The sequence below is a fragment of the Ipomoea nil genome, unplaced genomic scaffold (assembly GCF_001879475.1).
Source record: "Ipomoea nil cultivar Tokyo-kokei standard unplaced genomic scaffold, Asagao_1.1 scaffold1977, whole genome shotgun sequence".
Taxonomy (NCBI): Eukaryota; Viridiplantae; Streptophyta; class Magnoliopsida; order Solanales; family Convolvulaceae; genus Ipomoea; species Ipomoea nil.
In genome coordinates, this window is record NW_017618405.1 from 893,879 (window position 1) to 919,458 (window position 25,580).

At 32.0% G+C, this 25,580-nt stretch overlaps 2 long non-coding RNA genes across 5 annotated transcripts; one reads left to right on the forward strand and one right to left on the reverse strand.

Moving 5' to 3' along the window:
* Positions 1 to 1,533: 1,533 nt before the first annotated feature.
* Positions 1,534 to 4,144, reverse strand: LOC109147146. 4 transcript variants are annotated; one of them, XR_002048553.1, is made up of 3 exons: positions 2,945 to 4,144; positions 2,454 to 2,692; positions 1,534 to 1,874 (listed from the first exon to the last, which is right to left on the reverse strand). It is a non-coding gene; the product is annotated as an uncharacterized LOC109147146 (long non-coding RNA). The 4 variants fall into 4 exon arrangements; XR_002048556.1 differs by lacking the exon at positions 1,534 to 1,874 and having other exon boundaries at positions 2,364 to 2,692; positions 2,945 to 3,005; positions 3,620 to 4,144; XR_002048554.1 differs by lacking the exon at positions 1,534 to 1,874 and having other exon boundaries at positions 2,364 to 2,692; positions 2,945 to 3,005; positions 3,515 to 4,144.
* Positions 4,145 to 9,950: 5,806 nt separating this feature from the next.
* On the forward strand, positions 9,951 to 23,690 carry LOC109147144. Its single transcript, XR_002048551.1, has 3 exons — positions 9,951 to 10,040; positions 18,876 to 18,885; positions 23,586 to 23,690. It is a non-coding gene; the product is annotated as an uncharacterized LOC109147144 (long non-coding RNA).
* Positions 23,691 to 25,580: the final 1,890 nt, after the last annotated feature.

Here is a 25,580-nt window from a genome sequence, read left to right on the forward strand (position 1 = left end):
GTGTGTGTGTGTGTGTGTGTGTGTGTGTGTGTGTGTGTGTGTGTGTGTGTGTGTTGATGGAGAAAATTGACCTGGAGTATGTAATTATACGGATTAATAATCTTACTTAAAATATGTAAATGTGTAAAATAGGTATAAACGAGTAGGATCGTAGTAGGATTGGATGAATTAATATAAAGATATTACAATGAATGTGTTGTAATGATATTGAATATGATTTGGCTAGGCTAGATAATAGCTACTTATACAAGAAATAAACCCAACCAATATACCTCGACATATGGTGGGCCATAACACTAAATCAAGGTCCACATGGTGGGCCACGAGACTAAATCAAGACTCACCATTCCGGGCCAAAGGCGAGCTCCGAAATCCTGGACCCTTCTTGGGTCGCTCAAATTATATTCTTGGGTTGCTCGGGTTATGGACTCCTAGACCCGGGTCCTTATTATTGGGCCATATATTTTCAATATATCCATCATCAGTCTCACACTCTCTAAGTTGCGAGAAGTCGACAACGAGAGAGAGTAAACGTTTGGCCCAATTGAAATCGCTCGAGGCTCCATGCTTGGATGGATGCTTCAAAGTCAACTTGAAAAAATATTTTGCTTGTTCCAACACCTTTTAGGCTTTTAGCTCTATGATCCGAATCCTCTCCGTTCGAGAGCGAGCTTTCCAGACGACGCGGGGTCACTTATTAGATTTATGCTCGCAGGATTTTGTTTTGTTTTGTTTTTTGCTTTTTGATTTTTGTTTTGTTTTTTTTTTTTGTTTTTTTTTACGTAGTATGTAGTTATTTGGCGTAGGGTACTCTCGGTCCAAAAACTCTTCCGTCGAGTGGCAAATGAGGTTGGACCTCGTGCTCCCTTAGGGAGTTAGGGTGGTAGCCCTTCGACCCGAGTTGTTTGACACCGGGCCGTTAGGCTCTTCCGTCGGGGTTGGTACGCGAGGTCGGACCTCGTGCCCCCTTAAGGTGATAGCCCTTCGACCAGAGTCATTTGACACCGGGCCGTTAGGCTCTTCCGCCGGGGTTGGTACGCAAGGTCGGACCTCGTGCCCCCTTAGGGTGATAGCCCTTCGATCCGAGTCATTTGACACCAGGCCGTTAAGCTCTTCCATCGGGGTTGGTACGCGAGGTCAGAACTCATGCCCCCCTAGGGTGATAGCCCTTCGACCCGTGTCATTTGACACCGGACCATTAGGCTCTTCCGTCGGGGTTGTTACGCGAGGTCGGACCTCGTTCCCCTTAGGGTATGCATTAAGCGAGTAATATATATGTTTTGTTTTTAAAAAATCAGAATTGGCCCGTGAACCATGGCTCAGCCAACGTAGTTCACACTGATCCGGGGACTGTTGGTCCGAAGTCCTTGGCCTCGGCCCTTCTCCCTCCCTGGAAGGGTAAAACTTGCCGAACTCAGACTAATTTTACAATCAAGAAATGCTTCACTATAATAAAAAAAAATTTGGTCAGACCAACATATATGTAATAAGCCAAAAATAGACTCTTCTGTCAGGTAATGAGCGAGGCGGGTCTCGTACCATGTACCGCTAGAGAATTCCAAGGTCGGGGCTGGCGTACACAACCTCGAACAAAGATTGATTACTTTGCTTAGCTAAGTAAGGTCGGACCTCGTAATTCTATAAGGGAGAGCGAATATTGGGGTCGAGCCTCCCATTTTTCCTCGAAAAAAAATGTTTCGTCCTTTGTTGTACCAACACCACTGTCAATAATCGGATCTTGCTTAGAGTATCAGACGAGCTCGCGAAGAAAGATCTGTGTTACGGTAGAAAGTGTTGATAATAAAACTTGCATCCATTCGTTCTGCCCCTTTGATTCTATTTTCAACCTTATGCTCAGCATCAAAGAAATAGAGCTGCAAGATTTTAGGAGGTTTATTTTCAGGCACCAGATCATTGATAAAATGATACATTTGTCCTTGGACCTTAAATGTATAGATTTATTTATTCCTCCGTGATAAATTTTTGTCATAGTTGTGGATTCCTAATGAAGTAAATGCAAATGTGTTGTTGTATGTTCGAACACATGCTTGAAAATGACGTGATACTTCATCTTTCTCACAGAAGTATTGTTTCAACAGCGGAGGCATTTCGTTAGACACCAAAACCACTTGGCCAGAGGAGCAACAAAATCCAGGTGGTTCATATTGGAACCGCGTTGCTTTACAATAGGTACAAGGAGAACAATCTTTTAGCACAAAAGACTAGTCGAGAATAGAAGAAAGAGTATTATTGTGTTGTAAACATTCTTGAGAAGTTTTTCTGAGTACTACTTGTGAAGGACCTTTATTCATTTTGAAATATCATAGAATATTTTTTTAAATTGCATAATCAAGTGATGTATAATCAAATGCATGTAAACAAGTTAGTCCCAGTGTCCATAAGTTGAAGAATTGAATTCATAGTAAGACAAATTTGACTATTAAAAAGCATACCAGCATTGACGTCGGTTAGTGTAGACTTGGTTGCATTACTTTTGCCGCGACGCTTTTCATTAATATCATCTAGCATTTTGCGTTTCTTAGAAGGATCCATTGTTGCGTAAGCATTTCGGCGTCTCAAGTTCCTCTCTGCACGTAGACTCTCATTACAAGCATACCGCTCCCTATGTTTTCTATTCCTCTCCTCACGACTGGATTCAGGGATTTCACAATCGCGAGACTCCATAACATAGCTATTTTAAAAACAATAAATTCAAACTCATGAATGAGAATACAATTGTGAATTCTGATCTTTCTACATTAACACAAATAAATAAATAAAGGAGTGTGCAACACAAAACGGAAAAACCATTTATTAAATTATAGGTGTGAATAATACATATACCTTTGCATTTTTTACACATTTACACTCACCATAATCAAGGCATACATAGAAAATTCATTAACCTCAAAAGGTAGCAAGTGAGTGGAGTATGATTCCATACCTTAAAATCAGTCGCTCGTTCAAATTTTGCCTCGGTGTATCTCTCTCGTGTGATTTGAAGGCTATGTAAAAAAACCAATGGACCACATAAATTGATTAATTCATCATGCATTACAGACCCATAAACCATAATATATCAATACTCAAAATCAACCATATCAATTCTAAATTGACAGTCAGAACTCGCAAACACCATATACATACAAACTATTCATTGTGAGGGGAGTATCATATATAGGAAGAAAAAGAAGTAATTCAGACACGAATAACTAAATAAAAATTAAAGAAGAGCTCAATGCAAGTCGTAGTAAAAAAAAATGTACTAGATTATATTAACCTCGAATCAAATTACAAATAGTACCATTAAATTAACAATAGATACTTAAATCAAAGTATCATAAAATCATTGAGTTATCAAATAAAGAACCATAAAATACTGTGAGCAACCAAATTGAAACAGTATACTATAATAATTTATGGGACAGAATATCTTATATTCATATGAATATCTACAACAATAGGTTATTTCCCTAATCTCATTATCTTCTGAAAGAGAGTAAGAGATGCTTACATGAAACAGATATGCCAAATCATGAAACCCAGCTTCTCTTTAGCTACAACAATAGGCTATTTCTCTAATCTCATTATCTTCTGAAAGAGAGTAAGAGATGCTTACATGAAACAGAGATGTCAAATCATGAAACTCAGCTTCTCTTCTGCCTGTAATTCTGATGAACAATATGCTATTTCCCTAAACTCATTTTCCTCATCGACTAATTTATTGTACAATATTTTCTTCTAGGTCATATGCTATCTAACAGAACCACCAAGAACAACAAAAATGACTTTAGACCCCACCTGAAACATTGAAAGATTGAAAAACACAATGAAAAAGCAAGAAAACCAACAGACGACAATTATATGCCGGAGTACCTTTACTTGTTTCCTGGTAGCTCTAGAATCATGAGCTGTGGCTCGGGCAAGGATTTTTCGAAATACCAATTTCTAGTGAAAATACGATGAAGACCTAGGTGAAAGGATGCTCAGGCGTGGGAAGTCTTCATCGCGGTAAACCAGAGGTGTGTGATTCTTCTTGCTTCCGATGAAAGGAGGCTCAGGCGCGGGCAGTCTTCATCGCGGTAAACCGGAGGTGTGTGATTCTTCTTGCTTCCGATGAAAGGAGGCTCAAGCGCGAGCAGTCTTCATCGCGGTAAAGTGGAGGAGAAGGGCTACGGAAATTGAGTCCTAGACAGTAATTGCCATTTAATTTTACGGAAACTTCAAATTTGCCACCGCTAAACTTTTTAGACAAAATTGTTAAGTTTAACAGTGAGTTTGGTATAATTTAGAAGAATGAGGTTATACTAGGAATTTAAGTTGGCATTGTACAATTAGAAAAGCACAAAGTACAATTTTGTTGAGCATATGGCGTACCGACATTTTTTTGTTCCGATTAAGGATCTAACAATATTCACTTTTATTAAAGTTATATATATATATATATATATATATATATATATATATATATATATATATAGGGTTCAGGTGCGGGAATGATTTCCCGTGCAGTTGGATGCATCTTAGGCATTAAAATGGCACACCTTAAGTACACAAATCATCACGCACCTTAAAACTCACAAACAAAGCACCTTAAGGACAGAACAAAGCACATTAAGCACAAGACCCACACACCTAAGATTTTAAAATGGCTCACATTAAGCACAAATCCATGCACTTTAAGCACAAATCTCACTCACTTTAAGCACAAAACCCACGCACTTTAAGTTTTACCAACTACTCACATTATGCACAAAACTCACGCATCTTAAGCACAAACTCACGCACATTAAGCACAAAATCCACGCACCTTAAACACAAATCTCACGCACCTACGCACCTTAAATTTAACTTAGAAGCAAAAATTATCAAATTGCCTCCGCGTATTTTTTTTTAAAAAAAATTGGTAATCTGGACTTTGATTTAAGCAAGATCAATGACTAAAATTTAATCCCAAAACCGCATCTACGACTGCCAACCGCACCAGAACCTAATTCTATATATATATATATATATATATATATATATATATATATATATATATATATATATGTGTGTGTGTGTGTGTGTGTGTGTGTGTGTGTGTGTGTATGTGTGTGTGTGTGTGTGTGTGTGTGTGTGTGTGTGTGTGTGTGTGTGTGTTATTTTTTATATTTGTAATATAAAAGTTATTCCCAAGAGCATGTGAAATAACTAATATCAATTATCAAGCCCCCCAAAAATAAATATTCCCCTTGCAAAGGGAATAACTCATTCTTAGAAATATTATTTTCATAATAAAATGACGAAATCAAATAATATAATAGATCTATTCCAAAAATAGTTATTTCATTTCTGACCTATTTAATAAACCAAACATGCCCATGAGAACATAGAAAAGCGATCAGTCGGGAATAGAAATTGGCTTATCTTTTCTTAACGAACACACACTTGCATGCTCACGTGTCCCACATCAGCATATGCCTATATCCATTTGTCGTCATGGTCATCTCACGTGGCATGCGCATGCGCATGTACTTGCCACGGCAACTCGCTTCAATTCAGTGCGGACACATGCCAGTCTTTAGGACGAGCCATCAGCCATGCGATGATCTCTCGTTATTCGAGGAAACAACTTCTCTGTCTCTAAACTTCCCAAGTCCCAACAAAATATTCATGGGTCCCACACTTTTTTTTTCTTTACTAATTAAAGGAAGATATTACTAGTCGGTTTTATCGCTCCATGAAGCTAGATGAAAGAAGGAATCACAAGAAATAAATAACCACGTTTCAGTCTTCCACCATTCTTCACAATTGCTTACAAATGATCCTTTTTTTTTTTTTTAAAATACATTAGGTTTCGCAAGTTATTATTCAATAATAATCATAAATCTCACAATTTATATTCAAGAGTCACTAAAAAAGATAAATCATAAACCGTTCAAACTTTAAACAATCTTCCAATCAATCAATGTTGTTAATTCTGTTTCAAATCCGACTTTAATTAATTTGTCCGGCCACCACACCTGACATTTAATTTGGCTATAAATGCATCGTCTTACATTAAATTATCCACACGTGTCCTCTTACTACAAAACTAATCTTCTCCCAAAATAATAAATCTCCAAACCTAAAGGTATCCACGCCCAATAGAGAATATGAGAGGAGGTAACTCACGGTAATTTAGTGGTTCAACAAATAGAGTCAAATGCCGTTGGCGCAAAGGATCTACGCACTTTGAACATAATCCTACATTGTCGTTGTCAGTTTTTGAACCTTGATCTCTTCTATTAAATATTGTTTATTAAACCACTAATCTAATTTAAGCCCGTGCGAGTACAAAACATAATCTAAACGTGGACATACCGTACCTCACCTCGTATCATGCAACAGGATACACTACGTACGCTGATAACCTCAAAATTTTGGGAATACAATGGCCCTGTTTAGTAAAATAGTCGGTCTATAGGTCAATTTAAGCTTATTTGACCACTAGTAGTTATTTAACTTGGTTTAGAAATCAATATAAGTATTTGGTTAATTAGTTGTTTGTGCTCCAAAATGTTAAAATTCAAAAAGCTACTCAAAGGAACTTTTCAATTAGCATTTTGAGAAAAGAAATTATACAAAACAGCTATCAGCTAACAGCTAATTTACCAAACACATTTCTACAATCAGCTAATGTTATCAACTAGTTATACTCTCTAATTAACACAATCAGCTAACAGCTAATAGCTATCAGCTAACAACCATTTATCAAACAGGGTCAATTACTCCTAATTAATTAATTCGTTTAATTCAAATTCAATTCAATTCAGAGTTTTATATATATATATATATATATATATATATATATATATATATATATATATATATATATATATATATATATATAGTGAAAGGTTTCCGTGCGGTTGTGCGGTTGATTAATATGCATGAGATTTGTACTCAATGTGCGTGAGTGTTGTACTTAATGTGCCTGAGATTTGTACTTAATGTGCGTGAATGTGTAAAATGCAGTAGAAAATATGGATGTCAGCTTCTTCCCCATCCCCAGTAGCCATTGCCCCCTCCCTGATGATGATGATGATGCGGAGGCGGGCTATGGTGGTTAAGAATTATGAGAATAATACAACAGAAATCCACACTGGTGTGCAAATTTTGCTGTGCGTGCATCATCTATATAAACATTCAACTACACTGAAGGTATCTGATAATCCAGAATCCAGGCCAAATTGAAGGAAGAAGTAACAAGAAGCTTGGGCGTTAATCTGCGTGAGTTTTCTGTTCTGCTTCCTTCTGAGCTCGTAATTCTGAACTACTCACGCACATTAAGCACAAATCTCACGCATATTAAGCACAATACTCAAGCACATTAAGTACAAAACTCACGCATATATATTAACATTACGCACATTAAGTACAAATTTCAGGCACATTAAGCACAACACTCACGCACATTAAGTATAAACCTCACGCACATTAATCCACCGCATAACTGCACGGGAAGCCACAAATGCACCTGATCCCTTCCCTATATAAATATATATATATATATATATATATATATATATATATATATATATACATCTATCGTACCTAAATAGCAACAATCTTTGACGACGTTTTACCCTCGATAGTCATCTCCCAACAATCTTAACTACTTGAACAACACGCTCGTACGCCCAAGAGCACGCTCACAAAAATATATATTTTATTCTAAAATTTTCTTCAACTATACGTACATTATGTGTATTTTAACGTCAACTTTTCGACTCTAAACCTATTACCTATTGCCAGGTTGTTTTATAAAAAATTCAAGAGGTGACACTTGTGTGAGACCGTATCATGGATCTTTATCCGTGAGATGTATTGGTCGAGTCGAATCAATATACAAATATAATATTTATACTAGCAAATTTAATATTAAATCAAAAATAAAATGTTTGTTATTTATAAGGGAAAACACAATATTTTGATGACAAATATAATACTTTTATATTTTGATGTAAAAATATTACATTTTTTATCAAAAGTATTAAATTTTCTCATTTAAGTAATAAACATTTTATTTCTGATTTAGTATTACATTTGTTAATATAAGTATTACATTACACTACATATTAACCTGATCCGTCTCACGGACAAAGATTCGTGAAACGATTTAACACAAGTTTTTGTCAAAATTCAATGTGCAAAAATTAACTCTTAAATCCTAACAATATAAGTCAACCACTCAACTCTAGGTTTTAATTTTCAACTTATCATAGCCGTTATTTGGGAAAATGTCCGTTTTAATCTTCTGACTATTGTAAAGAGAAAATTGCATAATTGCATCTTTAGTCCTTGAGTTATACTCAAGTTCTGACTCAGTCACTAAGTTATGATCGTATTCATTTTTAGTCATTCAGTTATGAACGAAGTGGCGCATTTGGTCCCTGACCGTTAAAATTGATGAAAAAATTAAAAAAATATTTAAAATTTGAGGGGTAAAGTAGAAAATTCACACTTTATTCTTATTCTTTATCAAAACGACTTTCACAACATTATTTTTCACTTCTTAGCCTCTTATTTCAAGATTATTCAATTCTAAAAGCATTTCGTGCCCAATAACTTTAGTATGACTTGTTAGGAACCTGGCTCTCGTATCACAAACTTAAGACTTAGCACAAATAAAGAAACACTTGATCATTGTCTTCAGACATCTGAACATTATCCTATCAATTTTCAATTTTCTTTACTAAGCAACAAATGTAATCAAACTAGAACTTTTGAGATACAAAATGATGTCAAATTTGTCAGGTTGCTTTTATGAGAAATTTACCAACGGAATAACTTGAGATTTGTAGCATGTAAAATTTTTTTCATATGCAGTAGTCTAGTCAATAATCGTTTTTAGAAGTTACAAAATTTTTTAGAATTTCATAACTGAGTCTTAGGTTCCTCATTCATTACTCTGGTTTTTTAGAAGACGGATGTGATATATATATATATATATATATATATATATATATATATATATATATATATATATATATATATATATAGAAGAGCGCTCATATGTGGTCATGTCATTAGGTGTGGCGGTGTGGTCGTATCTGTGTCGTTGAATCAGTTTAATCTAACGGCAGTGGCTAATTTTGAGGATTTTCGCGCGTGGGGGTGTTATGGTAATTACAGTGGTCATTTATAGCGGCCGGGGTCCAGAATACACCAACAGGTTAACAACAAGCACCAATTGTGTAATAAAATACACCACAGTGAAACACACCAATAGTGTATTCTCGAACATTGTATGTTGTATTTATTCATATCTAATGACGCGTTTTTGGTGAAGCGTACCTAATTTGTGTATGTTTTTTGTTGTGCATTTGATAACATGGATTGTGTATATTTGTATAACAATTGGTGCGACCGCAGTGACCACACGGGAAGGCGTTGTTGCACCTGAACTTGGCACCAATGGGAATCTACAAGTACACCAGAGCAAGGCTAATAATACACCAATTACACAAACAAAACACACAACAATGTGAGTTTCCCTATTCCGGTGCCTTATGACGAGTTTACCCTTGCAGTTCGGTGGGTAGGAGAATGTGTGCAGAAATACTTGAAGAATCTTGATTAATGTGATTCATTGGATCTATCTAATCTAATGGCATGTAATTAACCATATGACCACACCTAACAACATGACCACATGTGATGTGTGTGTGTATATATATATATATATATATATATATATATATATATATATATATATATATATATATATATATATATATATATATATAATTTTCATATACTGTCAAGATATACGATTCTTGAATAAGTTACTGCAGAGCTTGCGAAAGATTTTTTTCTTAATAAAAATCTCAAGTTACTCCTTTGATGAATTTGTCATAAAAATAACTGAGAAATTTGATATCTTCTTGTATTTCAAAAGTTATGGTTTTATTATCATTATGTTTAGTAAGGGAAATCAGAAACTTTTAGGATGGTGTGTTTTACATGCTTGAAGATAATGATCAAGTGTTCTCTTGTTTGTACTGAGTAGGGTCGTTCCAATAAAAAATGGGGTCTTGTGCAATATCTTAAATAGGACCCCTGTTTAAAATTATTTGTATATATAAATAATAGTTGTTCAAAAAGTTGTGTCAAAATTCAAAATATAAATATTGTCATGTTAGTTAGACATATGATCTGCACTCGTTTCATTCTCTTTAAGTCTAACACCAAGATGTGTCCAGTCCCTAAAATCTTCATTTACCAAAACACATTTTCCTATACCTTTTTAAAAAATCTTGCAACAAAAACAAAACACTTTGTCAAGTTCTTTTGAATATACAAGCCAATCTCGATCACACTTCTCTCCCTTTGGCAAATGTCTTGTGTAAAATGCTGACGAAAATCTTTTAAAGAATTTATCTTTAGGACCATTATTTATTGATAAATCTCTTTTAAGACCATCTTTTTCATGAATATCTATTAATTTAGAATCAAGGGCATCCCAATTTCTTGGATCATATATGTCAAATAAAAGCGAATCATTTGGTTTATCATTGTGACCAACATCATCTAAACAACTATCAACATTCTTATTATTTTCATTGTCACAATGATACCTATAATCGTTGTGCACACTACCATTTAATTTTTTTTTCCAATCACACAATCATCTTGATCTTCTATATATGAAGATTAGCATCTAACAATTTTTCCTTGGCATCATCTTTTTGCACATCTATTTGGGTTTCTTTTGTAATGAATTTTTCAAGAGCTCCCTTTTGAGATTGAGTTAGTTGCTTAAATTTTCTTTTATTTTTACGTTTCTCAAACTCAGATGAATAGTTTCTAGATGACATAATTGTAAAACCCTAAAGAAAAAAATAAGAATTTATTTAGAAACTCTATGAACAAATAATTAATCAAGAAACAAATTCTTGAATATATTATTCTGAAATCAGAATTATTAAGTCATGTAAATAAAATAATAAACAAAAATTGTAAAATATTTCATAATTTTAATTACATGTTAAAAGAATTGAATAATTTGAGAATTTGTAATTTTGTGTGATCAAGAAAAATTCTTCAATTCTATCAAATTGCATCAACAAAAGTCTGTTTGTGAGATACTGAGATTTGTATAAATATTAAATAAGCAGCGATTTTACTCAAGCTAATATGTAACCTACAAAGTCTTTGAATTCAGATTGTTGTCCTATTGGTATGAGGGACTAAATTGAGCAAAAACACAAAAGTATGGGACGAAATTGAGCGAAACATAAAAGTCTGGGACGATATTAGCTCCCACGTGCTTTTATGTCTTTTTATATTTATCATTTTATTCAATGAGTTAATACCCAAAATCGTCCTCGACTATAGTGGTTTTTCTCAATTTCGTCCTAAACGACTTTGGTGACCTAATATCGTCCCAGACTTTTATGTTTCGCTCAATTTCGTCCCATACTTTTGTGTTTTTGCTCAATTTAGTCCCTCATAGATCCTACAAAGTCTTTGAATTCAGATTGTTGTCCTATTGGTATGAGGGGCTATAATTATGGAATACATCAGAAGTACCAACCTTTAAAATGATATTAGAAAAACTAGATGTATTAGACAATGGAGATAAACAAAAAATAGAAGAAAGGATAGAAAGTTCAGGAGTAAATAAAGAAACTATAGACCTTATACCATTAGAAGAAAAACCAGAAATAGTACCTATAGATGCTTGGAGAAGAAGTAAAGAACCAATTATGATAGATATTAGTAAGATGAAACCACAATTAACAGAACCCGTAAAACAAACAATAGAAAAATTGGCCTTACTCAGTAAGAAAGGAAAATTTTAAAATGACAGAAGAAAATAGTATAGAAACATTTCTTAAAAAATATGGAAAAGAAATATTAGATAAAGAAAGATATAAGTATGAACCAATAAAACAAGAATTTAAAAGAGAAGAAAAAACAAAAAATCAAAAAGAAAAAAACGAAGTATTTATAGAAAAACCAGAATATACAGAGATAAGTGATATTGGTATCAGAGCCATAAAGAGATAAGTGATATTATGCATATTTACAGCGAAGAATTAAGAAAACAACGAATAATGTTGAAACAATATTATACAAAATTAAGAATATATGAAGAATTATTAAATAATACCAAAGAAGAAAACATACAAGAATGGTTATTAATAAAATTAGAATTAAATGATACAATTAATGGAATTAATACTATAGAAGCATATATAAATAGATTATATGAACAAAATAAGTATTATATTTGTTAAAAAATGGAAGCAATAGAATATATAGCGGCTAAACCATTAGAATATAATAAGATATTAATCAACATATTATAAGTTGTAGAATAAGTTTAGAAATAATAAAACAACGAGAAGAAGAAATATTACAAAAAGATACTCAAATCATAAAAGCTTCAGAAGAAATAAATAGTTTAACTAATAGACTAACAATAAAAGAAGAAGAAATTAGACAAAAGGATACACAAATAAGAACACTACTAGAAGAAAAGCTAAGAATAGAAAATCAGAAGGAAAGAGAAATAAGACAATATAAAAAGATTATAGAAGAATGTTATTTTCAAATTGATAAATTAACTTATGGATAAAGGAAAAGAAAAAATAATGGAAGACCCAGAAACACATTATCAAATGGATACTTATGAAGGTGGAGTAACACAAACTTTAACCTTTAAACCTGAAATCTATGAAAAAATGAAAAATGAGAAAACACAATTTACCATTAATAAAATATTTAAAACAAAATGGTATGATAGAAATAAAGACATAAGATATATAGTACAAAAACATGAAAATGCAATAGATATTACAACTATTAGTGGAAAAGCAAAAATAAATTTAATAACAGATGAAATATTAAAAAGAGAATTAGGAAAATTATCAAAAGCAGAAGCAAAGAGATATAGAAATGTTTATTTTGGAGCCATAGAATTTACCATAAAAGGATACTTTCAGAAAAATGTTGACACACCCATAGAAATATATATATCAGATGATAGAATACAAGGAAATATATTAGATGCTTTAATAACAGTAGTAAGAGGAAATTTAATTTATCAAAAATTAAAATTCACAGTCCAACCAGATTTTAGTATATCATTAGAAGATGAACATAAAGAATTAGCTTTAACTCTGTACTACAAATTACAAGGAATTAAAATGCCTCAAGGATGCAAAGTAATGAGTATAGAAACAAAAATGATTTATGCTTTAACAGGGAATCACCAAGTAAGAAAACAACATGAGATGGAAATAATAGTACCTAAATTATATCAACAAATTTTAGAACCTATAGCATACAAAGAACACTCTAAAATTACAATACCTGAAGATATATATATGGATTTTGAAAATAGAAGAATAAAACCGGTAGAAAAATTAATACCAATAGTACAAGGAAGTAAAATAAGCTTTCAAAAACAAATCATACCAAGACCTATAGAATCAGGAAAAACAAAATTTGTACCCAAGAAACTAGATTTAGTAAATAATCAATATAATAGACCTGATAAATTAAAAATAAAAGTAATAATATTTAATGGAATGATGGTAACGGAAGGAATGGCAACAATTACTACAAATACAAGTAATAGTTTTATACATGTAAATAAAATTAATGAAAAGGAATGTATTACGATTGAACCTCAAATATATAATTTACCAAATGATGAAAGGGAAATAATAGTAAACAAATTAATAATTTTAAAATTTAAAATAAAAGATTTAGAATATAATATTAATATAGGTGTACTAGAATATGATAGTCCTTATGAATTACTATTAGGAAATGATTTTTTGAGTATGATAAGATATAAAATAACAAATGAAGGAGTAGAAATAAATGATCAAGGAAAAATTAGATTTATAGATAGATTATGAATATATCAAAAGAAATAGAAAAGAGGGAAAAAGAATTAAAACAAATAAAAGAGATGATAGAAGAAAATCTAATAGTTTCACAATTAAAATATATAGAATATACATCGAGACAAGAAGAAATAGAAAATGAAATTAAAGTATTAAAAGAAAAAAGGAATGAACCAAGAAAAGAATGGATAATACTTGAAGGAGGATGGAGAAAAAGAGTATATAAATAGAATGGATTTAACTGAAAAAATAGATCAAATATGGAATGAAATAGTAATAAAAGAGCAACTACAAAACATAGTAAAAATATTAACTGAAATTAAAGAACATCAAATAAGAATACAAGAATTAAACATACAAGAAATTGTAAAAGAAGAATTAACTAAATTATGGAATACATCAGAAGTACCAACCTTTAAAATGATATTAGAAAAACTAGATGTATTAGACAATGGAGATAAACAAAAAATAGAAGAAAGGATAGAAAGTTCAGGAGTAAATAAAGAAACTATAGACCTTATACCATTAGAAGAAAAACCAGAAATAGTACCTATAGATGCTTGGAGAAGAAGTAAAGAACCAATTATGATAGATATTAGTAAGATGAAACCACAATTAACAGAACCCGTAAAACAAACAATAGAAAAATTGGCCTTACTCAGTAAGAAAGGAAAATTTTAAAATGACAGAAGAAAATAGTATAGAAACATTTCTTAAAAAATATGGAAAAGAAATATTAGATAAAGAAAGATATAAGTATGAACCAATAAAACAAGAATTTAAAAGAGAAGAAAAAACAAAAAATCAAAAAGAAAAAAACGAAGTATTTATAGAAAAACCAGAATATACAGAATTTTTGGCATTAAAAATAGAAAAACAATCACAACAGATAGAAGAATTAAAAAGGGAAAATATTAAGTTAATAAATAATTCTAATAAAGAATGGATAGAGAAATATAAAAAATACAAACATAGTTATTATGATACCAAAAAAGAATTAAAAGAGACTAAACTAGAATTAAAACAAATGAAACAAGAGATGGATAATTTAAAAATAGAAATAGAAGCGTTACAAAATTCTATGAAAAAATTGAAAGGAAAAAATAAGATAAGTGATACAAGTAGCATAGACACTTGTAGTGATGATAGTAGAAAAGAAATAGAAAATAATAAAAAAGATTTAAAAATAGTAGGATATATAGAAGGTTTAGTAGATGAAGAAGAAGAAGATTTTGAAATAGTTAAAGAAAATGATCAAATTATAGAAGTATTAAGAAAAATGAAATCAGTAAATGCAATAATAGAAGAAGAACCAACAAGCGATATAGAAGAAGAATTTGAAAGAAATAATGATATAGAAACAGAAGCTGAAACAGAAGACATAATAAATGAAGATGCTAATGACTATCCTGAAGAGAAATAGTAGATCCAAACTTAAAAATAATTAGTAGAAGAAAAACAAGTCTACCAGACCACATACCAATAGGACAACAATCTGAATTCAAAGACTTTGTAGGATCTATGAGTCAAGGAGTAAATTGAAATGGATACTTTCTAGATTTAGATAATGTATACGATGAACAAGAAATTAATAGAAGAATACACGATTGGAACTTAGGAATGTTTATAGCACTAATGAACTCAAACTGTACCTCAAATCTAGATTATGTGTATGATTTAATATCAAAAACCTTAATAGGAAAAGTAGGATTTTGGTTTGAAACTATAACTGTTCAATTTAGAGCACAAGCACCTAATTATGCTACAGATTGGAAATCCATGTTGTCAATATTTGACATAGTATTAAAAAGAGAATTTTTAGGAGAAAGATGGTTTGTATCACAAGAAAAAGTAATAGCAGAAAGAAAAACAGAAATAATAATGAATTTGAACAATATGAAATGTTGTAAAATTAGTAAATTACCAGAATATACTATAAGTTTTAGTAAATTCTTTTATGAAGCAAGATTTTCTCAAGATGAAGGAATAACATATCAACAACTTTACTACGATCATCTACCAACACCATATAATACTGAAATAACTAAAGAATATAGTCAATATGAACCAAAAGAAAATACTTTAGGAGAAAGAATTAGAGTATTAAGATCATATTTGATGAGAAAATGTGAAGAATATAGAATACAACAAAAGATTAAAAAAGATAAGAGAAAAGGATTAAGAGAAATATGTGGATTTACAGAGAAAAGACTAATATTTGGATGTGACAAAGACTATAAAGACAAAAGAAGGAAAAGAAAATACTCTAAAAAATATAAGAAATATAGGAAAAACAGAAACAATGAATCTTACTACAAGTCATATTATAAACCATATTATAAGAGATATAAAAGGAAAAAATTTAGAAAATATAGAAATACCCCTGAAAATAGGAGAAGATTTAGAAATAAGAGAAAATTTAGAAAAAGAAGAAAGAATATGAGACCATTAGAAGGAGAAAATAAAAAACCTTACGAATGTAGATGTTGGAATTGTAATGAAAAATGACATTATGCAAATAAATGCCCTAAACTAAAACAAAAAGGAGTAAAATATCTTAATACTACTGAATTTATCATGAACTTAGAGCAAATACAAGAAGAAAATGACCAATGGTATGAATATGAAATATTTTATATTAGTGAAACAGAACCAGAAGAAGAAAATATTAATGAACTTAGTAATAATGAAAGTAGTGAAGAAGAAAGTTCAGAATAATGGAAAAAGGATGGTTAGTATTAATGCAGATAAAATTCATAAAAAAATATTGAAAGAAACTTCATAGAACAAATGATAACCTTAAAAAGAGTAGAAAATTTGTTAGAAGAAATATTAGGAGAAGATTTAAAAGATAAAATTATGGAAATTTATTATTATCATTTATTATATAAGGATAAAATATGGTAGCAGTTTGTATAGAAACCTATGTAGAATATAAACCTAATAAAATGGCAATACAAAAAATATTTATAGATAGCGGAGCAGATATATGTTTAGCTAAAAAAGAAGTAATAGCACCATACCGATGGAAAAAATCAAACAGACATAGAATAAAAGTCTCAGGATTTAATGAACATAATAAAGAGTTAGATGTAATAGCTGAAGATGTAAAAATTATATTAGATAAATTAATATTTAAAATACCAATAGTATACCAAGAAAATAATATGAAACACCCTTTATTATTAGGAAATAATTTTTTAGACTTTTTCAAAACACAAGTAATAAATAGCGAGACATTAAGCCTATTAACACCATGTAACAAATGGGTAATATTAAAAAGAATTTTACCAATACATTTCCTAAAAATATATAACATTAAAATAGACAGAAATAATAATTTAGAACAATTAAAACAAAAATATTTAGAATTATTAAAAATAAATTTTGGAGAAAATCCTATCACTTTATGGGATAAAGAAAAGATATATGCTGATATAAAATTAATAAATCCAAATGATATTAGAAGAAGTAAACCTATAAGATATAGTCCTGATCAAAAAGAATTTGAAATACAAATAAAAGAATTATTAGAATTAGGAATAATAAAAGAAAGTATTAGTCCACACAGTAGCTCAGCCTTCCTAGTAAGAAAACATAGTGAGCAAAAAAGAGGAAAAGCTAGAATGGTAATTGATTATAGGGAGTTAAACAAGAAAATAATATTTGATGGATATTTTTTACCATATAAAAGAAATTTAATAAACAGAATAGCTAGTAAGAAATGGTTTAGTAAATTTGACTGTAAAAGTGGATTTTGGCAAATAAAACTTACTAAAGAAGCACAACCTTTAGTGCCCCTCAAAGACAATATGAATGGAAAGTATTACCTTTTGGATTAAAAAATGCACCACAAATATATCAAAGAAGGATGGATCAAGTTTTTAGAAATTTAAATGAATTTTGCATAGTATATGTAGACGATATTTTAATATATATAGTAATACTCTAAAAGATCATGTAGAACATTTGAATGAATTTATTAAAACTGTTAGAAAACATGGAATCTTATTATCTGAAAAGAAATCTGAAATATTTAAAAATAAAATTGAATATTTAGGATATATAATTTCAGAAGAAGGATTACAACTACAAGAACACAACAAAAATAAAAGATTTTAAAGAAAAATTAGATAATAAAAAAGAAGTACAACAATTCTTAGGAATAGTAAATTATGCATCAGACTATATTAAAGATTTACCAACACTTAGAAAACCCTTACAAAGTTTAATTAAAAAATCTAATATATTTGACTGGAAAGAAGAACATACTAATGCTATTAAAACAATAAAAGAAAAAGTAGAATCTTTACCAAAATTAAGATTACCAGAAAAAGATGATCAATTAGAATTATATACAGATGCTAGTGACATAGGATGGGGAGCAGTATTAGTAGCTTATACTAAAGAAGATATAGACAAAGAAAAATCTTTAATATGTGGATATGGATCAGGAACATGGAAACCTAATGAACAAAATTATCATATAAATGAGAAAGAGGTATTAGCAGTAAAATTAGGAATAAAAAGATTTCATTATCATTTACTACCAGTAAAATTTGTAGTAAGAACAGATAATACTCAAGTAAGAGCCTTTATTATGAATAAAATAGATCCTTTGCCAGAATTAAATAGAAGAAGATATTGGCAATCTTTCTTTTGTTATTATGATTTCACTATTAAACCTATATCTGGAACTAAAAATGTTTTAGCTGATTTTTTGAGCAGGTACAAAAATGACAAGTAGTAAAAGTTTCAATGAAAAAATGAAGAAAGCTATAGCAGAAATCACTGAAAAACATGAACAAATCTTAAAAACTTTAGCAGAATGTGGAGAACTTATTAAAATATTAAAAGAACATAAGGAAGAACATGTTATTAACTCACCTGTAAAAACTGTATTAGAACCCTTAAAAACCTTTTCATCAAAATTAATTAACCAATCAGAATCATCCACCACTACAAAAATCCCTTTTACTATAGCAGACAAAATTAAGTAGCTTATGATGTAATAAATAAATTTTAGAACAAATTGCACTTTTGGTCCTGTGACTATTAGGGTACTGACAATTTGAGTACGTGACTTTCAAAACTCTCAATTTAAACCTTTAACTACGCAATTATTAGTAGATTTGGTCCTGCCGGCCAAATTGCCGGCCAATTTTGGCCGGAAAATATAATTCTTTTAAAATTATTTATTTATAAGGGCAAAATGGTCATTTAACGTCATTTCTTCTTCTTCTTCTTGCGTCTGCTTCGTCTCCCAACTCTCCTCCTTCTTCTCCGCCGCTGGTTCCAGCTTCGTTCGTGATCAGAGACTCCAGCTTTGTTCTGGCGTGGAGGCAGGCCTGTTACAAGCCCCTTGTCGCCATTGCTGCCCTCCAAACTTGGGATGTCGATGCCATCTTCAATGCCCACCCCCGCCTCTCCATCTGGTACGTCCCCACCAAGCTCCGCCAGCTTTGCCACGCGGAACGCAGCAAGGCTTCAGCACCTACCTCTTCCTCTGTTTCGGTTTCCATTCCCACCACTGCTTGCTCCCATCTCCCGCTGTAACAGGAGCTTAAAGGAGTCCTTTAGTGGGCCCAGGCCGCCCTGGCCACAGACGACAACGCCGCCGGCGATCCCTTCTCGCCACCATCCCCGGTCGCCGCCGGTTGTTCCCGATGATTGCCACAGCGACTGCGATTCATCTTCCTCCGTCGTCGAAGACGGGGACTACGAAAACTTCGTCTCCTCCTCTTTCAGATAGCCGCTCCCTTTCGACCTCAACATGCCGTCGCCGATAGACAGCGTCGATGCCGAAGCCAACGATCTTCACTGCACAGCTCTATGTCTCTGACGGACGGCAGCGGCAGCGGCGGTGCCGGCGGCTCATCTTGGCTTCCTTATCATCAATGGAAGCCAAATTGATTGTGTAGTATTTACTTGATTTTTTATTTTCCTTTTTTTATTGCCGGGAAAAAGGATGGTGACAAAAAAAAAAAAAAAAAAAAAAAAAAAAAAAAAACAAGAAAATCCCAAATCATCCTTTAGAACTAAAATTAAACTACGATGATAAAAGGGTCAGGTTATGAGTCTGTTGTTTGAAGAGAATTCACTTTTTTAAAAATTTTAATTTACTTCTGAGATTATAATTCTGATGATAATCATGATGGGTTGGATCAGTGTGTGTTGATATATATATATTATCTTGTTATATCTTCTTCAACTCTCTGGATAAAAGACAGGAGGATTATTGTTGTTGAAGTCGAATTTATCATATGTCTTATATCAACACATGATGTAAACTCTGTGAGAACATTCTGCTCTTACTATGTTCCCCAGTTTCTGGTCCATAAGGGTTGCCGCAGCTTGTATGTATCAATGTATCTTTTGCTTCTGCTCCTTTAATGTAACAATCAGCGACAAGGGGCTTGTAACAGGCCTGCCTCCACGCCGGAACAAAGCCGGAGTCTCCGATCACGAACAAAGCTGGAACCAGCGGCGGAGAAGAAGGAGGAGAGTTGGGAGACGGAGCAGACGCAAGAAGAAGAAGAAATGACGTTAAATGACCATTTTGCCCTTATAAATAAATAATTTTAAAAGAATTACATTTTTTCGGCCAAAATTGGCCGGCAGGACCAAATCTGCTAATAATTGCGTAGTTAAAGGTTTAAATTGAGAGTTTTGAAAGTCACGTACTCAAATTGTCAGTACCCTAATAGTCACAGGACCAAAAGTGCAATTTGTTCATAAATTTTATGAATATAAGTCTAATGATACTATATTAAGAGTAGGAAAGTTAACAAAATATCCTAGGTTTTTATGCACTGAAGATGCAAACCCTACAGCAGTATATAAACTATTTACTTATGGATTTATAGATAAAATAATAGTAAATGAAGAAATGTATAATATTAGCAAATTACCAACTATAATAGGGGATTCACTTTTGAAAATGATGGAAACATATGGAAGTGGAACATTTGGAATACAATTTTTTGATGCATCTACCGACTTCTTAGGAAAACCCATAGTAATATGCCAATTATTTAAAATAAGAAGAAATACTACCATAGAAGGAGATAATACTAGTCTAAATATGAAAATCCCTTGCACCTTAGAAAATTTTCAGGAATGGATGAGTCAAAAAAGGGCATGGGGAATATTAACTCTAAAATCAAGAATTGAAGATATGTTAAGACATAAAAGAACCAGTGTAATAGGACATACTAAAGGAGGAGAAGTGGAAGAAATAATAACCTTATATTATAATAATTTTGACATGATAACCAGTGATCCAACTGACCTATTAGAAATGCATAATAAATTAATAAACTTAAAACATCAGCATGATCCAGCTACTATTGAGTTCTATACAACTGTCATCGAGCAGAGGAAAAAACAAAATAATATCAAGGCAGGTCCGAGCTCTGAAGATCCCTTCTGAAGGAGCTGAGGATGTATTATCTTACCTGATGTAATATCGGGTGTATTATCAAGTATTATTATCAACTGGCCCAATGTAGCCTAAAAAACTACAGTAAGCCAACGGCTCTCAGCCCAGCGGGCGTACTAACAAATTATTATCAAAATATTATCATGGTTCTCCGGCCCAAGTGGCGTATTACGGTTCAAAGTATTATGGTTTTCTGGCCCAAGCGGCGTATTATCAAGAATTTTCTGGTCCAAGGGACGTATCAGCAAAATAATATCAGAAATATTAAATCTGTATTATCCAAGTTATTACTGGTGGAAACTCAATATCAGCAAGTATTAAAGGAAGGAATCTCAAGAGAAGAAAAAATGATCAGCCAAAATCAAGTTGCAATATTTTATCAAATAAAGATCATGAAGAAATGCCTTATCAGCAAAGAAGAAAGAAGACAAAAATGCTAGAAGACAAAATGTAAGGAGAAAGAGATAAAGACACCTTAGTAGTTATCTTATTATTGTACTAGTGTGTACCTAGTTTGAAATATTTACATGTAGTAGTTATCTTATTATTGTACTAGGGTGTACCTAGTTTGAAAACTCTTGATGTAGTAGTTATGTTATTGTACCTAGCTTGAAGACTTTTCTTGTAAGAGTTATCACTTAGGAGTTGTAAAATATTTGTAAGTTTCCTACCGAGGTTTTCTATATAAGGAGCCTCTTTGTTTAATAAAAGGATCAGAAAAGTTGGAGATCAGAGAAGTCATCAGTTGAGTTCTTTTCTTCAGAAAATCCTTGTTTCTTTTCATGGCTTTCTAAACTTTCTTTCTTCTATAACCAACTATCAAAAGTATAAACATATTACCCAAAGAAGAGAAAAGCTCTAGAAAAATTATTAAACATCTGTTAGCCACACTCCATATATTGTGTAGAAATATTAGGAAGATCTGTTGAGGACTCCCAGCTTCTAGCCTATCTCCCGTGGTATTCTGTGAACAGTAAAGGGAACAGAAGGGCAGGAAGGGTTGAGTATCCGGTGACCTGATAAGTCTGCACAAGGTATGAGTTAAGCTAACATTGTTTGATAATTTTTTAAGAGTAATATCTGAAGGGGTATGTTGTTTAGAAATTGATGGGAGGTTATAGAAGTTTTAATTCAATGAAAAATGATCTCTATGATGAAGATTACTTCTGCTTGTAACATAATGTTTGTTCATATTGTCTGCCTTATAAATTTCTTGAAAGTATTAAATAAAAATAATCACTTATCCACCTTTTTTAAGGTTTAAAAGATCTTGGAAAATATTAAAATGGAATATAACAAAGAAGCTTCAACTAGTAATAATTCTGAAAATTTCAAACAGTGGGATAAATTTATTAATAATAAAAATAAGTTAAGACAAGAACAAAGGGATTGGTATAAAATAGGTAATTATCATAGAGTCAAATATATAACATGTGAAAATCCGATGGGAAAAAATTACCACTATGATAAATGCAAACAATCTATAAATAATATAGATAGAATAGATAAAAAGATATTAGAACTTGAAAAGAGAGCAGTAGAAAAAAGAAGAGAAATATTTACAAGTCTTACAAAAAAATTTAAAAACTTACAAAGATTTAAAAATTTCGAATACCCAGATTAAAATTATGAGTAGTAAGGATAAATTCACAGCTGGAAAAATTATTAAAGTACTTGATAAAGGAATACAAGTAAACAAAGAAGCTTTAGTAGAAATAAAAAGGACTTATGAAATTCTTAAAGAAATTCACAATAATTTTCAAGAAAAATATCATAAAATGAAACATGAAATTACTTCAGAAGTAAAAGATGCCAACAACACAATTATAAAGATAGAAACAGAAATAAAAGAAGTGACCCAACAATTAAACCAAATAGCCCACGAAATAAAAAACACTGAAATAGGAATTAAAAAATTAGAAACATTAAGGTATAGAATTTTAACACATCTATTTACTTAATCTCTTACTCATTTTTATCCCTATCGCCTTCCCGCAACAAGCAGCGATTTTACTCAAGCTAATATGTAATATATTGTATACATAATGCCATTAGGGATTAGGGGTGATAGGGACATAAGGATGCGCACTACAACACTTGCGCGGTGCGCCAAAGGAGTTGTGTATTACGGCGGCAATGCCTATTAGCCTATATACTGCGTGTACATATACATTTTTTTTTAAAACTATGGGGCCCCAAAAAATTGGGGCCCTGTGCAAAGGCCTTGGTACTAAGTCACAGGTTCCTTATATGAGACTCAAGTTACTAACAAGTCATACAAAAATTATTGAATTACTTTTGAAATTGAAGAACCTTGAAATAGAATGTTAGGAAGTTGAAAATAATGTTGCAAAAGTGATTTCAATATAAGAAAGTGAATAAAATGTGAATTTCCTACTTTAACCCTAAAATTTTAAATATTTTTTAATTTTTCCGTCAGTTTTAACGGTCGGGGATCAAATGCGCCACTTCGCTCATAACCGAGGGACTAAAAATGGATACGGTCATAACTCAGGGATTGAGTCGTTACTACTATTACAACTCAGGGACCAAACTCGCCATTTATATAATCAATTTTTAACGTGCCAACCACTCAAGTTAGGTCATCACATTTAATCTTAGTGTGTTTGGAAACCAGGAAAATAACTTTTGGAAAATGATAACTTATGGAAAAATGTTTTCTAGAAAATGAGTTATTTTCCAAAAAAAAAAAAAAAAAATTCATTTCTAGTGTTTGGTTGCATTCCAGAAAAGTGTCTTTGTATGTTTGGTTCATTTTCTGGAAAATGAGCAAAAAAAAAAAAAAATCAAATACCCTAAACATTATCCGGTCAACTCCAAAGACAAAATTGGCGACCCGCGACGACCGAACCATCGACGGTCGCCTTCTACCAGAGATGGAACGTGACCGGTTGGTCGCCTTCTCCAATGGAAAGTGACCAGTTGGTCGGTTTTCGCTGGAAAAGGTGACCAACTAGTTGCTTTCTTTGGTAGAAGGCGATCGGCGACGGTTCTGCCGTTATCGGTCGTCGATTGTGTCTGCAAAGTTGACTGGATTGTCGACGAGGAAGAACATCGCGGAAAGCTGAGGTCACAGAAGAACGTCCGGGAATATGGCTGAGGAAGAACGTCCGAAAGAAACGAAGAAAAGAGGCCTGGAAAATGACTTTCCCTTTTAAAAAAAATGAGAAGTTGTTTTCTGGAAAAACAAGGTAATTTTCCCCTTTGATCAGAATTGATTTTCCACGACTTTAATTTTCCAAGTCTTGCCAAACACTGAAAACTCGGAAAATGATTTCTAAAAATCATTTTCCGGGTTTCCAAGCACACCCTTAAAATGATTTCTAAAAGGAAATTACTTCTTATCCCATCTAAATTTCCCCTCCCACTTTTCCCCTAATGTGGCTTCCATACATTGGGTGCCTATGAATTGGCAAATGCACCACTACCTAAAAAGATAAGGGGTGGATTCGAGTTCAAAATAGGAGGGGAATTATATTTGGTTTACTCTTTATAAAATTACAAATGAGATTCTGACTCCGCCGCCAAGAATATTGTAACTCTTTTGGCCCAATAAAAAAAAAGAAAGTTAGACTTGAGATAGTGCACATCGATTAGTTATTTAAAAAAGTCTTTAATGATTATATTACTAGAACTTTTGTTATAAATCATGAGTCTCAAAATGGTAAAAATGTTAGATATTATTATAAACTAACATAAACGGAAGGAAACTTAAATCACGAGGAACCTGACCTTGTAACAGCGGAAGCTTTAGGATCGTCTGAATATCTTTCTCCATAGCTGTTGGAATTGTCTGTTGGGATGGTAAACCGGTAGGATAACGTTAGTGTTTTGTCTACCACTTCTCTCCTGAATACTAGATGGTGTGTGTATGCTGAATACCATGGTTGTGGAAGGACTGCATGTATTGCCCAAAAGCCTATGTGCCATCATTATAGGCAGATATTCAGTTAAAGTCAAACTGAATATCATATATTACCTAACTGACTAAATTACTTATTGACTTAATCATTTACTTGCACAACATCCACTTAATATACAATATATTATATTATATTATATGTGAGGAGATACTTACATTCTCCCACTTAGTGTAAGCACTGGCCCAACGTTCATTAAAGAACAAAACACACGAACCATAGAATATGTCATCTACTCAAGAGAGTAATATCTTCTATGATCACATGCATTTATATTCCATAACTTAGGTTCTTTATGAACAAACCCTT